General features: G+C 39.6%; 1 protein-coding gene across 1 annotated transcript in view; it reads right to left on the bottom strand.

Moving 5' to 3' along the window:
* Window positions 1–13,379, bottom strand: part of LOC135195037 (BLOC-1-related complex subunit 5-like) — a 579,421-nt gene that overhangs the window by 298,718 nt on the left and 267,324 nt on the right.

Consider the following 13,379-nt stretch of genomic DNA (forward strand, 5'->3'; position numbering starts at 1 on the left):
ATCAATTTCAGGGGGTGCTGCAGAAAGTCTCATATGTGGCAGTAAAATATCAGTGTTTCTGTAGTGAAGGATTACGTTTGGACAAATGTATTTTTAATGCATTTTTTAAATTCAATAACATTTAACCTGATTTTCAGGTTAAAGTTTATAAAAAAAAAAAAAACTAGTACATAAGCAACAACACAAATCGCATTGATGAGTATTTTTTATTGAGTTTGTCCATGATCTTTCCTTTATTTTCTTGTTGTTTTTTTCCAATGCTATTGCCATAATTACTGTTTTCGTTTTGGAGAATGAACCAAATATATGGTCAAGATGTCCAGCGCTTTTCTTTATCCTTGTAGTAACTAGGTGTTAACTAATGGTAGGGGGTGCTGGACTGCTTTGGCCTGACCAAAATAGGTGTTGAGGTCCAAAAATGGTAAGAAACGCTGAACTAGATGCATATATGTGGGTGACTTATTGTTGTTCATGTAAAAAAAATAGCCATTTAACAATATAGTTAATACTAAAGGTGATACAGAGGTCATTGGAACATGATTAAAACTAAAATAATAAATCATTGTTTGGGTTTTTACTAAAGATATAAATATGGTAAGTGGCATTACATTTCACATACATATTTAAAGAAATATCACAATGACGGCACATGTAACAGACAATGTGATTAATATTAACATACTGAGATTCCTTTAGGCTTCAGTAACCAGCGCACTAAAGTGTAGACGAAGTCCAGCACAAACGGTCTGTAACCGTGTGTTCATAGACTTTCACTTCCTTTACAGAAAAATGCCCTGTGCCCAGACTTTGTCATCAAAATTTACACAACTTGTCAAAGGTGAAGAAATAGATTTAACAGTCAGAAATCATAGTATACCAATTGGCTAAACCACAAAATTTTTGGGAGTAGTATTTGATACTCGCTTACACTGGAAAACCCACAGAACATGTGTGAATTCAGAGTTTAAAAGAGGATCAAATCTAATAGCTGACTACCCGGCACTGGCCGGGAAAACTGAATGAAAGGCTATGGGTAGGGGGTAGGAAAAGGGGGGAGAGAGAGAGGAGAAGGAAGGGTAAGTGGTAGGGGGATGGAAAAAGAAAGGAAGAGGGATGGGGGTGTGGAATTGGGCAGAGGAAAGGGATGGGAGGGTGAGGGGAAGATAGAGGGGGAGGGTATGGGAAGGGGAAATTACATTTCTGTATTAGAAGAGAAAAATCATCTCCGCTGAACATGAGCCTGTCTCCTTTCAACAACAGTTCGAACCTGTATCAATTATGTGAAATAAACTGCACAGCAAAGTGGAGGAGAATTGTGCAAGGATCTGTCCTCAACAAACTGCACAAATGTACTGATAACTCACTGCTGTACTACTTTAGAAACTCCCCTTCCTCTTCCCACCCCGTACCCATGCCGCCATTCAGTTTTCCTTGGCAGTGCCAGGTAGGCCAACTAGTATATATATATTTATATATATTATCATTATATATATATATCTATATATATAAATATATATATATATATATATAATAATATATATAATATATAGCTATAAACCATCCTCGATCAAAGCCCTATCTGATAATTTTTGTTTGGTTTAATTCCGTCAAGCCGTTTAGCCGTGATTGAATGACAGACAGACAAATGGACATAACGCCCATTATAATATTATTATGTTTCTTACCCTCTTTCTTCTCCCTGACACCCCCTTTACTCTCCCTCTCACTCTCTCTCTCTCTCTGTCACACTCTTCCCAACCCCAACCCCCTTTGGTGCCATTGATGTCTTACCCCCACAGTATTCGATAGTAAGTCATAATTAGTAGTATACCGAAAATTGCTACCTACGCCAAAAATTAGGTGATTCATTCTTGTAGAGAGTCTTCTCTATTTTTTCTGATGACGGCTTTTTCATTGTTGCTTATACTGGCGAGCAACGAACTTAACGTCATGGTAAAATAAAATTCGGTTGAGTCATTTGGTTTATTATTGCTTATACAATTCTCTCTCTCTCTCTCTCTCTCTCTCTCTCTCTCTCTCTCCAACGCGACGTTTCTTCCTAAGGGACTGAATTCCATTTGTTGTTGTTGTTGAAGATTAAGCTGGCCTTGTGCCAGCACGGGCTCTTGCTCACAGAGCAGCCCGTAATGTGAATTCCAGTGGCGAGTCCTTCTTATATCGTGTTGTTGTGGGCTCTTGAGTACGGTCTAGAGAACCTCTCTGGCAGGTCGAGTTTTCATTGGTTCCTGGGAAGGTGACTCATACGGCGAGCGTTTATGAGTTGCAAACCTTCTGAGGTGGGGGATATCACTGGGAGCCTCTTGATTGGCTTCTACCTAAGTGACATCACCCTTGGTATTAATCTCATAATGTGCTTCATGTCTGGTGTTGTTTGTTCCATGCACGCTGGTACTTTCGTTGAGGGGGAGGGGCATGGTCCTCCTCTCACCGTGACCGGTTTTTCCGCCGCAGGTCTTTTCGCCACCGGTCTTTTTGCCGCAGGTCTTTTCGCCGTTAGCATTTTTTGACGTGAGGATTTTCGGATGCAGAATTGAAAAAAAAAACATCAAACTACCTGAAAGAAAAAAAACCTAAAAAGAGTTGATAAACAAAATGATTGATTTGAGAGAGCAAGATACGAAAGTTTCTCTGATGTTTTTCCTAGTGCAAACGTAACCAAAAAATATATTTAGAAAACATAGCAAAAATATATTTAGAAAAGTAGTTGATTGGTGGGCCATAACGTGCGTTACCAAACGGACAGTGAATTCAACACTTTGGTGAAATGCTTTGCAGCACTTGCTTTTCTGCCTCCTAGCGACGTCATTGACGGGTTTGAGGAACTAGTCGACAATGACGATTTGCCTCAAGACCTGATGATATATTTCGAAACCAATTACATTGGTGGTGTAAGAGGCAGAGGACCTTGTCGACGGAGAGTTGCCCCAACATTTCCAGTGAAACTGTGGAATGTTTATGAAAGGACATTGAACAATTTACCGAACACCAACAGCGTTGAAGGGTTCCATAACGCATTGCAAAGTTCGGTAACAAATACACACCCAAATATCGGGAAATTACTCACAATTTTAAAACAGGAAGAGTATCTGGCTAGGAAGAAACGAACTGACATCGAACGAGGCGAAGCACCGTACAAGAAGAAAACTTACAAAGATGTTTATTTACGAATTCTGAACGTAAACTTATTATTTACGGTTGTATCGCAATGAATATGCATTCATTTTGATATTGAAAAGAAAATTACACTTTTTATTTCCTTTTTAAATATGATGCTACTTTACAATGAAATAACAATGTTGAATTGCACCTTATATTTTTAAATGAATAAACTTTGTACTTTTAATAAATAAATGAATAAATTTTGTACTTTATAATCTTTATTTACTTTCCTTTTCAGTAAGAATTAGTACCTAAAACTTATGAAATACAATATGTGTTGCTATATGGATAAGAGAGAGAGAGAGAGAGGATTTAATATTATGGCCACTGGCAGTTTTAAACACTGCTAGTTTAAATATCAAAGTATTGAAGCTAGTTGTAATGTATTTTTTTAACGCTTGTTGTTTGAAATGTTTATAGTATTGAAACTACTTGTAACGTAATTATTTAAATGAATAAGTGAAAGGAGATGATTATCAAGATAGAGAGTGGGTGTCTTGGGTCATTTGTTTTTCTCTACTCTTTTCGTTTTTTTTTCTTTAATGGGCTTTTCTTTTTTCAATTCTGCGGCCAAATATCCTCACGGCAAAAAGTTCTACGGCCAAAAAAACCTGCGGCAAAGGACCGGGGAGCGAAAATTCCTGCGGCGAAAAGACCTAGAACCTCCTCACACACGTCGGTATCAGGAAACACTTCTTGAGTGGTATTAAGGGGAGGCTTTTGCTCAAGGATAAGCAGTGCTTCCAGGAGGCGCAGGACATAGTGGGTCAGAGGCTCTCCCGATGATTTTGACATTCCTGATGATGTCGTCTCTCGTGATGTCTTTATGGTGTACTGCAAGGGGCGTGCTGCCTAATGGCGCCTTCCTGCGGGTCGGCGGTAGAAGATCCTTTTAGACAGGCGCATCTTCGTCATGCTGATGTAAATCCCAGGGCGTCCTTGGGCAGGGCATACGCATTGGTAGACAACGTTGGACTGCTTTAGGGGGTCTCCTACGGGCGGGGAGGGGTTGTCGTTCATCAAGAGGTCCTTTGTTACACTGATTCTTATAGTAAATAATGCGATTCTTATAGTAAAAAATAGTGAGGGACACTTCCCTTCCTCCATATGGTGGACGTGTTCCTCTATTATTTTCTTCATAGCTGCTTCGTCCTCTTGTATTGGTGGTACATGAAGGCTTTGTAGAAAAGTTTTATATCCTCCGGGGTGGAATGTTGCCTTCTCTCTTCTCCGTCATGTACCACTTGTCAAGGGCGGCTCATGTTTCTTAGTTTACGAGTTTATTCGAGTACCCATTATTAACCCTCTTACGCCGAAGCCCTAAAAACCAAACCGTCTCCCGTATGCCGAGGCGGGTTTGGAGTGAGCGCAAAGGAAGCAGAAAAAAATAATTTTTTCAAAAAATCACAGCCGCTTAGTTTCAAGATTAAGAGTCATTTTTGGTTCCTTTTTTTTCATTGCCTGAAGTTTAGTATGCAACCATCAGAAATGGAAGAAAATATCATTATCATATATAAATAATGCGATATATGGTAGCGACAAAAAAAAAATTCACACATAATTGTATTTAAATCGAGCTGTGCGAAAAACGGCTAAAGCTAACGAGTTACTTTTTTTATCGTTGTATTATACACTAAATTGCGATCATTTTGATTTTTAACATTGTAAAACGATCAAAGCAACACAGAAAAAATATTATCACAAAATGATGCATGAATTCGTAATGCGCGGACGTAAAAAAATGTTTTTTTAAAAAATTCACCATAAATCTAAATATTGTTCTAGAGACTTCCAATTTGTTTCAAAATGAAGACAAATGATTGAATATTACGATACTGTAAGATTTTTAGCTTAGAATTGCAGTTTTCGACCATTTCGGACGAGTTAAAGTTGACCAAATGTTGAAATTTGTATAAATATATTTTTTTATATGCAAATATTGCAAAAATGAGAAAAGCTACAACCTTCAAATATTTTTGTTTGTATTCTTCATGAATTTGCGCACATTTTCATATATGAAACTATAAAACGCCTAATATGAAAAGGAGCAAATATTAGGAGAATGCGACGTTCGCATTTCGGAGATTTGCGGCCGCGAATCGGCGCGCGGAGGGAAAGAAAGTTTTTTTTTTTTTTTTAAATTCACCCTAAATCTAAATATTGTGCTAGACACTTCGAATTTGTTTCAAAATAAAGAAAAATGACTGTATATTACTAGATTGTGAGAGTTTTAGCTTACAATTGCGTTTTTCGACTATTTCGGTAGAGTCAAAGTTGACCGAACGTATTTTTTTTCTATTTATCGTGATTTATATGCAAATATTTCGAAAAAGAGAAAAACGACAACCTTCAGTCATTTTTAGTTGTATTCTACATGAAATTGCGCACATTTTCATATATAAATCTTTATGTAACGGCTACTTTTAAATGGTGCAAACATTTCGACAATCGAAAGAAAAAATTTCTGATTTTTTTCGGAAGAGTTACCACGCGGTCTTAAGGAAAATGTGTTTTTTTTTTCATAAATTCTCCATAAATCGAAATATTGTGTTAGAGACTTCTAATTCGTTGCAAAATGAAGGTAAATGATTGAATATTACTAGAATATAAGAGTTTTAGCTTACAATTGCGTTTTTCGACCATTTCGGTAGAGTCAAAGTTGACCGAAGGTTGAAATTTTGGCATTTATCGTTATTTATATGAAAATATTTCAAAACTGATATAAGCTACAACCATGGGTTGTTTTTAGTTGTATTGTGCATGAAATTGCGCACATTTCCATATATAAAACTTTATGTAACGGCAAACTTAAAATGGTGCAAACATTAGGACAATCACATGAAAAAAATTTATTCGAAGAGTTACCGTGCGGACGTAAGGAAAAAGTTTTTTCATAAATTCACCATAAATCGAAATATTGTACTAGAGACGTCCAATTTGTTGAAATATAAAGGCAAATGATTGAATATTACTAGAATATAAGAGTTTTAGCTTACAATTTCGTTTTTCGACCATTTCGGTAGAGTCAAAGTTGACCGAAGGTTGAAATTTTGGCACTTATCGTTATTTATATGAAAATATATAAATCTACAATCATGAGTATTTTTTTGTTGTATTCTACATGAAGTTGTGCACATTTTCATATACAATACTGCACGTAACGGATAATTTAAAATGGTGCAAAAATTATGTCAAAGTGACGAAATAATTTTTGAGATGTGTCACTGATACTTTTTAGTGCGATAAGAAAGAAACTCGCGCTTGCGGGCCTGTTTAACGATTGTAAACAAAACAACGCCTTGATCCGTGAACTCCCAGCATCCCCCAAGGCTCGTGATTCAAAAGTTTTCGGCTGGTAGGCCTATAAGTATTTTTCCGCGAATATTAAAAAAAAATTTTGAGTCGACGTCTAATACGTCCAATCAGCGTACGGGAGACATTTTGACTCGACGTTTAATACGTCCAATCGGCATAAGAGGGTTAATCAGCATGTGGGATGCTCAGTGGAGTTCGAGGTGCGTGTCCTGCCACGTTGAACAGTGTTGAGAGGGCCCTCTGACGAAGGCCCTGACAGTGATGGTCTTGAACTGCGCAGGACAATTAGAAAAACAAAGTACCAAGGTTTGTCAGCTTTGGTTGTAGACGTTTGTCATTATTATGCATGATTCGTCTTCGTGACAAGGACATCAGAAGGAAGGGGAGCCGATCGTTGCTGCTATACTCGAACGGTGAAGTTGAGTGCGCTGTGACGCAGGACTGCTGTCGAAGGGCTTCTACCTCATCCTTGGAGTCAGCTTGTACGAAGATGTCATCGATATAGCATCCGTATGTGCGGTGATATCTATGTTGCGAGAAGACCCTTTCTTCCACTTCTCCCATGTAGAAGTTAGCAAAGAGGACTCCTAAGGGGGACCCCATCACTACACCGTTCTTTGAATTGACAGTGAGGATTTAAACCAAAGACGAAGAAAACTATTGAGTTTAATAAGTGAAATTATAAATGTTGAACTGCCGTTTCTTGTCTTGAGAGGAAATCACCCCAACTAGCTGTCTTCGGATGTATGCACCACTTCCTCTCCACAGTAGAAACTCATCTACCATAGGAAAGGACCTAAAAATAATAAAAAAAGAATATACGCTCTTGAAAAGAATAAATTTAACGTAAGAAATATATCGCCGAATTTAATGAGAAGGGAAAGAAATTCAGCAAGCTAGCTTCGGGAAAACGTAAATTTCGTAAATGAACACTCGTTACTAAATAAGAAAAAATATATTTGAATTACGTTCGTAGTTAATCTTAGTCAAAATGAAACTCTACTGGTTTATAAACCAAAGGCACAAGTATAATGGTAATTATAATGATAAAAAATCCTTTACTTTAATTTTTCGACGTGTTGGCGACCATAATTTAAACTATAATAAGCGTAAATTATATCTAAGAATAACAGATCAATCCTTTTGAGCCTGCATAAGGTCTCTCAACTGACTTACGTTTCTTTAGATCCTGGTCTTTCGTGGTAAGATGTTAAGTCCAGTTACTCGTGTTGCCTCTTCCTCACGAACATGGTAATCCTTATTCGCTCGCCTAAGGGTGGAAGTTTATCGCTCCATGACACTTGAAAACTCCAGGGTAAAACAATGTCAGAAAATCTCAAAGGTCTGGTGCCACTCCGCTCCGGACTGCTTTCTGTGCTGGTCTCCGGACTGGAATCCTGACTCCTCCACTGGAAAAAACTGTCCTACTGGCCTCTGCCTCTGGCCTGGATTCTGCACCGCGCCTGAATATAAATACTCAAAAGGCAGAGTGAGTGGATATTTAACTGTCAAACAGTCAGTTTCAAGAACTATTCAGGCTCAATGGTAAACAAAGTCGCAAATTATCCTATAACCATAAAACAAATTACCATTAAACAAATGCCCATAGTTCAACCACCATCAAAGTAAACAAAAGACATAATAGAAATATACGAAAAGCAACGAATCTTTGTCTCTCCCTGAAGAATGCAAGAAAAGGTAGGGAGTATTGCGTGGCTACAGTCTGTGACTTTGAACGGACTCAGAAAATTTCTCAACAAATATCATGCTTGAATTACTCTCTTCACAACTCGATCGCTTTGTTTAGAATTTTCCTTTTTCAATTTAACATTACTTGACCACTATCCCTCAGGACTCCACTGCTATCTTGGCTCATGCATAGAAATTTGAAGTGCCAAGCGCCACAATCGCAACGCTTCCGGAAGTGAAATTTGCAGGTATCCTCATTATGATCCAATCTGCCGCATTTTATACAAGCCTTCAAACTTCTTAGCGTGTTGATTTTAACCTAGGTTCAGGATACTTTTCACACTTGTGAATGGGATGAGAGGAGTCACCATCCTCATTACATAAAGGACACACTTTGAAAACGTTGAGTGACGGGCTGTTTGGTAATTAACATTTGCAGCAAAACTCGTAGCTCTCTTAGGACAAAGTTCTCTTGCTTTCTGCTTAATTTTTGATACTGTCGTTGACTGGTTAAGTACCTTTCTGTGGCTTCAAAAAATTTATCTCCTATCTGATTCAAAGATGGCCTGGTTTCGTGGTGATATGAATTAAATGAGACTGGAAGTTCTCATTCAAACCATGCCAGGCAAAATACTGTAAAATATCCTCTGAGGTTATTTTCAAACCGCTAATGGATCCGCAAATAGAATTAATTTTTCCTATGTACTCAAACAGTTCTGTATTGTAATCAAGCTTCAGATTCGACATTTGTTGATGACGTTGAATTTTTCTAGTGACGGGATGAGGCTAAAGCATTCAACAAAAGCTCTCTTGCTACGTTATAAGAATGCTGTATGCGTCCAGGGAATTTATCAAAGATAAGGCACGCCCTGAAATTTGCTGTTTCAAAAGTAAGAATTTATCGTAGTCAGAATAACTGAAGCGTTTCGTCGTATCTTCAAATTGCTGAAAGAACCTAATAAGATCCTCTCCTCTTCACTTGTGAATTTAGGTAAAGGGGCAGTTGCGCTCTTAAGCATGCTGCTCAATGTGCTTCTAGAAACTTCTGGACTGGAAGGATTTGGACTGGATGTAGCCAGATGAGACAGAGTAGACAAACATTCACTGATCTTATCTTCATAACTTACACATTCTTCAATTTCTTTATCATTTCAGCTATGGCTTTCGTCTCATCCTCGGGGTTTAATTCCCATTTCAGGGTTCGAATGACCGAGTCGGCCTTTTCAAGCTCATCCTTGGAGTCTTTTTCAATTTTCTAACAAGGCAGTCTCTCTCCTGAGGAGTATTATTACCAAAACTGTCTAATTCAGAATGAACACGGTTGACCTGTCCTCGATAGTTAGCCCTAGAAACTAATCAGAAATTTCAAGTCTTTGACATGCCTGCGATCCCTTACAAACCTTAAAGAAATGAATTATAATATAGAAAGTCGCAAATGACTCACTCAAAAAAAATTGAACTAGACCTCCCGACAGAAAACTGCTCAAGGGCACAATGAAAAAGTCGTTAAGACCTCTAACTATAAGTAACCAGTTGTTAAAAACAACCCTAAATCACCAAACCAATTTCGAATGGCCGAGCGGATAAGAAAACAAAGGACGGAGAAACGGCAACAACTAGCAAATAACCAACACGTCCCTTGTTCGGGCGCCATATGATAAAAATTATGAATTGACAGTGAGGATTTAAACCAAAGGACAAAGAAAACTATTGAGTTTAATAAGTGAAATTATAAATGTTGAACTGCCGTTTCTCGTCTTGAGAGGAAATCACCCAAAGAGCTGTCTTCGGATGTATGCACCACTTCCTCTCCACAGTAACTCATCTACCATATGTAAAGGACCTAAAATAATAAAAAGAATATACGCTCTTGAAAAGAATAAATTTAACGTAAGAAATATATCGACGAATTTAACGAGAAGGGAAAGAAATTCAGCAAGCTAGCTTCGTGAAAACGTAAATTTCGTAAATGAACACTCGTTACTAAATAAGAAAAAATATATTTGAATTACGTTCGTAGTTAATCTTAGTCAAAATGAAACTCTACTGGTTTATAAACCAAAGGCACAAGTATAATGGTAATTATAATGATAAAATCCTTTACTTTAATTTTTCGACGTGTTGGCGACCATAATTTAAACTATAATAAGCGTAAATTATATCTAAGAAACAGATCAATCCTTTTGAGCCAGCATAAGGTCTCTCAACTGACTTACGTTTCTTTAGATCCTGGTCTTTCGTGGTAAGATGATAAGTCCAGTTACTCGTGTTGCCTCTCTCCGAACATGAAATCCTATCGCTCGGCCTAGGTGAAGTTTATCGCTCCATGACACTTGAAAACTCCAGGGTAAAACAATGTCAGAAAATCTCAAAGGTCTGGTGCCACTCCGCTCCGGACTGCTTTCTGTGCTGGTCTCCGGACTGGAATCCTGACTCCTCCACTGGAAAAACTGTCCTACTGGCCTCTGCCTCTGGCCTGGATTCTGCACCGCTGAATATAAATACTCAAAAGGCAGAGTGAGTGGATATTTAACTGTCAAACAGTCAGTTTCAAGAACTATTCAGGCTCAATAGTAAACAAAGTCGCAAATTATCCTATAACCATAAAACAAATTACCATTAAACAAATGCCCATAGTTCCAACCACCATCAAAGTAAATAAAAGACATAATAGAAATATACGAAAAGCATAAAGATATTTCTTTACAACGCAGGAACTGCTGTCGAAGGGCTTCTACCTCATCCTTGGAGTCATCTTGTACGAAGATGTCATCGATATAGCATCCGTATGTGCGGTGATATCTATGTTGCGAGAAGACCCTTTCTTCCACTTCTCCCATGTAGAAGTTAGCAAAGAGGACTCCTAAGGGGGACCCCATCGCTACACCGTTCTTTTGTTGGTACATCTGTCCTTGGTGGGTGGTGAAAGGGGCTCTCTTCGTACAGATATCCAGAAGGGTTCTTAACGAGTCTTCTGGGATGTTCGGGGGTCTCATATCGGGATTCCTATTTGCCCACTCCATGAGGATCCCTATTGTCTCGTCGACTGGAATGTTGGTGAAAAGGGACTCAACGTCTAAGGACGCCATGGTTCCCGCACTGGAGGAGTCACGCATCTTCTCCAAAAATTCCACCGATGAGATGAGGCAGTACCTGAAGGGGATATATGGAGTTAAGAATTTTATTAAGGCATTTGGCCAGGGTGTAAGTCGGGGCGGGCATTTGGCTGATGATCGGGCGTAGGGGGTTGCCTTCCTTGTGGGTCTTCACATTCCCGTATAGGTAGCCGAGCCTGTAGCCACCTTGGCATTCGTAGTGGCATTCACAGAAATGATGACCCGAGTTGGCATTCACAGCCAGTGATGGGACCCGGTTTTCGGCATCACGTTTGATGTCTTCAGTCGGGTTCTTTCGTAAGTCTCTGGAACTTAGAGACATCAGACAAGATGGCGTCGAGTTTCTTGAAGTATTCCTAGGTGCTGATGAGCACAAACAAGGCTGTCTTGTCTGCACGCCATTACGAGTAGTCTTCTCTCTCTTCAGATCTGCGGCTGCCTCTTTCATGTCTTTGATGTAAATACTGCTCGAGTATGACCCCCTGTACGTAAGGGCCTCTGCTAGCAGAAGAGGTTGAAGGGCATCCATCGTTGTCAGGATCTTCTTGGCTTCCAACTGCTGAATCGAATTGTGGAGCATCTCAATCTCCAGGTGTTTCTTGTGTTTCTTCAGCTTCGAACCATGAAGTGGCAGCCAAAACGCCCACCCCAACTTACGCCCTGGCCAAAACGCCTTAATAATATTCTTAACTCCATATATCTCGTTCAGGTTACTGCCTCACCTCATCGGTGGAATTTTTGGAGATGTGCGGGACTCCTCCGGTGCGGGAACCACGGTAGTCCTTAGACATTGAGTCCATTTTCACCAACATCCCAGTCGATGAGACAATAGGGATCATCATGGAGCGGGTATATATGATTCCCGATATGAAACCCCCAAACATTTCAGAAGACTTGTTAAGATCCCTTCTGGATATCTGTACAAAGAGAGCCCCTTTCACTACCACCGAGGATAGATGTACTGCCAAAAGGATGGCGAAGCGATCGGGGTCCCCTTTAGGAGTCCTCTTTGCTAACTTCTACATGGGAGAAGGGTGGAAGAAAGGGTTCTTCTCCCCTCGCACATAAGATGTCCCGGCACAAACGGACGATTTTATATTCGGATGGACATCTTCGTACAAGGCTGAACTTCCGAGGATGAGGTAGTAACGCCGTTCAATAGCAGTTCCTGCGTCACAGCGCACTCAACTTCACCATCGAGTATAGCAGCAACGATCAGCTCCCCTTCCTCGACGTCCTTGTCACGAAGACGAAGCAGAAGCTAACAATAACTGTCTACACCAAAGTACAAACCTTGGATTTTGTCTAAATGGAGATAGCGAGTGTCCTGCGCAGTTCAAGACCACACCTCGCACTCGACCGAGCATCCCAGACGCTGATCAATAATGTCTACTCGAATAAACTCGTAAACCAAGAAACACAAGCTGCCCTTGACAAGTGGTACATGACGAAGAAAGAGAGAAGGAACATTCCACCCCCAGAGGATATAAAACTTTTCTACAAATCTTCATGCACCACCAATACAATGAGAATGAAGCAGCCATGAAAATAATAGAGGAACATGTCCGCCCTATGGAGGAAGGAAAGAGAGTGTCCCTCATTATTTACTATAAGAATCGCCGTATGAAGGACCTCCTGATGAACCACAATCCCTCCCCGTTGTTTATTGATACATATGCCCTGCCCAAGGATGCCCTAGGATTTACATCGGCATGACAACGATGCGCCTGTCTAAAAGGATCTGCCACACCCAGGAGGGCGCATTAGGCAGTACACCTTGTAGTACACCAGAAAGACATCACAAAAGCCTCCCCTTAATACCACTCAAGAAGTGTTACTGATACTGACGTGTGTGAGGAGGACCATGCCCCTTCCCCCAAATAAAAGTACAGTGGTACCTTGAGATACGAAAGGCTCAACTTACAAAAAACTCAAGATAGGAAAGCAAATACGAAACATTTTACAGCTCTGCATATGAAAATTGTTCAAGATACGAAAAGTTGTTGCTGTAAAGTCCGAGATTCGCCCGGACCACTGATAACAATTTTGAAACTCGAGCGCCACCAACTGAGTAGACTT

Source organism: Macrobrachium nipponense, chromosome 15 (genome assembly GCF_015104395.2).
Source record: "Macrobrachium nipponense isolate FS-2020 chromosome 15, ASM1510439v2, whole genome shotgun sequence".
Taxonomy (NCBI): Eukaryota; Metazoa; Arthropoda; class Malacostraca; order Decapoda; family Palaemonidae; genus Macrobrachium; species Macrobrachium nipponense.